This window comes from Equus asinus, chromosome X (assembly GCF_041296235.1).
Source record: "Equus asinus isolate D_3611 breed Donkey chromosome X, EquAss-T2T_v2, whole genome shotgun sequence".
NCBI lineage: Eukaryota > Metazoa > Chordata > Mammalia > Perissodactyla > Equidae > Equus > Equus asinus.
Window position 1 is genome coordinate 108,229,581 of NC_091820.1, and position 3,929 is coordinate 108,233,509.

Genomic DNA, 3,929 nt, shown 5'->3' on the forward strand with positions numbered 1-3,929 from the left:
ATATGAGTCTATCTGTAGGATAAATTCCAGTTTGAGGTGGAATTGACAGGCCATTGAGCATATACAACTTTTAAGGAGATTTTCTTTCTTGCATCTTTTGCCAAGGTAAGCAGGCATATTCTGTTCTATTTCTAATTATGTAAACCCCAAAAGTCTCGTGGCAACATTCTGTGGGGTTTGTATAAGGCCTTTGCTGTCACTGATGACCTTACAGTCTATTGGAAGAAGGGGCATATTATTAAAACACTCAATTACATTACACTCTGTGCTAAGTTAGGGGAAGTAAAGAGTGATGTGGAAGCATGTAACAGGGGAACTACCCTGACTTGATGGGGATGGCCATGGAAATCTTCCTGAAGGAAATGACTCTTAAGCTGGGACCTAGAAGATGCATGAGTGGGAGTGGTGGAGAGGGGTCCCGGCAATGGTAATATCATATGCAGAAGCTCAGAGTCATTTTAGAGCATGCCACCTTCAAGGAACCAGGAGAAATTCAGCAGAGCTAGAATACAGAGTACTGAATCAGGAGTGACTTGAGAGGTTAAATCATAAAGGGCCTTATATGTCAGGCTAAGAAATTTGAGAGCAATGCATGCAATTAAAGGGTTTTAATTAGGGATGTGATCTGATCATATTTACATTTTGAAAGCATCACCCTAGCTTCCAGGGGTGAATAAATAGAAAGAGGGCAGATTCGGAGGAAGGAAAACCAGTTAAGAAGCCAGTAATTCAGATGACAATGTTGGAGACTTGTGATTTTTCATCAGCTTTATAAGCTTTTATCTCTTTGAGGTGGCCAGTTTCTTCGGTCCTTCAAAATCAGCTGTCTTTACAGATTCCTCATTTAGCCTATCACTCCTCAGCTGGCACTCCAATCCCGTGCTGATTAAAATAAAATCAGTAGAGGTCCATTGTTCACTCTGTTTTCTATAAATCTTCTTCCCAAGTCTGGAATTTTTTTTCCACACATGATTTGGTGTACATCCTAACTTTCTGTGCGTCAATAGTCTTCATTAGACTTAAGTGTCCTAAAATGTTTTGTAGGTTGGATTCTTCTAAAAGCAAACTCTGAGATAGAGATAAACATTCAAAAAGTTTATTGGGCAGTGCTCTCAAAATCAACAACTGTGCAAGGGCAGAGAAAAGAAGGAAAAGAAATAAAAAAAGAAGGGAAGAAAACAAGAGTGGGCAGAGAGAGAAGTTGGGCTATGAAACAGTCTCAGCCAAGGCCTCAGCCTTCCCAAGGGAGCTCCGAAACTGGGATATTCTTTAGAGTTGTCCCACATTGTGATGAGCTATCAGGGCTTTGTACTTCTCTCTTGACCAGTCCTTGAATGCATGTAGTCCCTGAGAAGGGGTTATGAACTGGGGAAGGCAGTTCTTTCCAACTAATGGCAATTTCTGGAGAGGACTGGCAGCTGAGTGCAGTCAGCCAGAAGCATTCCCAGAAGCTGGGGAAGAAGCCCTTCAGTCTTTAAGTGGAATTGGAGTGCATCACAACATCCACTATGAAGGTCTTTCTTGGACTAATAATTCTATGAGATGTTAATTGGTGTTCAAACAAAAAATATTACTTCCTTGGTCAAATAAGTTTGACAAATGCTAGACTAAACATGCTTCTTTATGCAAGAATTCTTAGAAATTTAAATATGCTGGTATGCATGGTGAATCTCCAATGGGGAATAGAATGTGTAGAAGATAGCAACCGTAGGTGACCAGAGAACACGTTTTTTGAGGAATATCTCTTATGCATAGCACCACTAAACATCAGTTTGAGAAATACTGTGCCAGAGGCAAAGAAGACAGAATAAATACTATGGTCATGGGGACCTGGAGCTCTATTATCTCAGATTTTGTCTCAATGGTCCGCTATTAGCAAGGTCTACTGCTCTTGATTAGATTGCTTTAGATTACTAAATCTGACCCACAACTAAATCGAACAGGACTTATTTCTTAATAAAAATCTAGCTTAGTATAAAGACAAAATGTTTGCTTTCTTGTTGACATTATTTCTTCTCATTCTGATGGGCTTATGGGGTCAATGCGTGTTTTGGTTTTTGGATATTGCCACTACTGGCAACAAATATAACATTGCTTTCAAGAAAAACCTGTCGCGTAACAGTATTGCTGTATGATACAAAGAGCCCTTGGAAAGAATTCAGAGTAAACTAGAACTCTTCTCAGCTCGATTCCATGTCAACTTTTGTGTCTCTGTGATTATTGACTCAATTGTTAAATCTATTTTTTCACTGCTCAATTCTTCAAACAGTTCTTACCTCAGGATGTCTGCTTACCTGACTTTCATAAACCAATCAATTCAAATTAAGCTTGAATCAGACAAAAGGCAGTTTCAGGAATAAAAAAGAAACCCTTCACTGATATATGTTACCTGTGCTTCCGAAAGTTCATGGACAGGAAAACATAGTACTTCAAGAATACTTTGAGAGAGAGAAATATCTACCTTCAGAAATGGCAAAGAAGGCCCTGAATTCCCACTATGATCTGAAACTACTTTTGTTATAAGCGTCGTGACATTCAGCTCTCTCAAAGTCAGTAGGAAATAGCATGTGACTTTGAACATGAATTTTCAGTACCACACAGGGGTGTGTGTGTGTGTGTGTGTATAGAGGGATAGAGAGAGAAACTTGCTTAAAGGTAATCTAGATCATACTATAGGAGTTTATCAGTGGGATAAATTTTGGCTGAAAAAATCATTATTTTGTATTTTGAAATTAATTGCAATGCTTTATAATCCTAATATGCTGATTTTTGGTTTGTCAGAGGTAATTTGAAACTTTCTGTCAACCTGAGCTTATTAATCTTGGGCAGTTGGATTTTGTTTTATTTTGTTATTATTTTTATGAAAATAGTATCAATGCCTCTTCTTGACCAAGTTTTCATTTTTAAAAACGGTTCCTGAAAGAGGAATTTTTTAACGCTGTATCTGATCGTTGCAGGAACTGACTGGAGAAAAAAGCTTATTTGATTCAGACTCAGCTAAATAGAAATACAAATGAAGTTACATGTTCATAAGTACACTGGCTTTTGAAGGTATCCAAGACAAGATAAAGTACATTTTACAGAAGTGCAAAAGGGTTTTAAAAATGAATTCTTCAAGTCCTATTGGGATGTGCCTCCTAGAGATTTGGCAACCTGCTCTCTTTTAGTCAAAAACGACTTATGATTGATGACGTGCTGTCTGTATGGTCCCAATCACCCGATCTTTTTCACGGAAGTCACTGAGTGAGGCCAGCGCACTATGAGAAATAGCACTAGTGAAGAGGCTAGGATATCAGAAATCTGGGGACAGTGACGTCAATAAAGTCACAAGTTGCCAGGCAGAAAGGAAGTGTTGCGTTATCCTTCCTTGACCCCAGCTTCTCTTTCCAGAGAAATGAGATGCTGTTGATATCAAAATATCATCACTCTCCTTTTTTTCATCCCCATTCCCACCTAGACAAAAAGAGGTTTCATTCAGCTAGTTTCCCTGCATTGCAGATGTTCTGTTCTTAATGTTTATTTGTTTTCTTTAGTTTTACTAGTATTTCCCTTTTACATAAGGTATAAATATGATCCATAGAAACCTGGGCAGTGGGAAACCAAAACACTTATTAGGACAAAGATGTTCACAAAGATTCAAAAATAAGAAAGAGAACTCCTAACACTAGTGCAGCAGCTCGGAGCGCACATACAGGTGAGCCCAGACTTTGAAACCACCGACTTACAAAGGAGGTATGTAAACAAGAGGACTCTGAGCCTTGACCTTCTACTCTTAGGCTGGAGTCCTGACGTTATTCGCTCACCAGGAGACATTGTAAAGAATCTTAGAACTTTTAGGAACTGTTCAGGTTCAGCTGTGAATAGCAGGACAGTTGAGGAGAACAGGCTCCAGGCCGAGTTCTCAGGGGAACCCAGCCTATCTGTGGTTG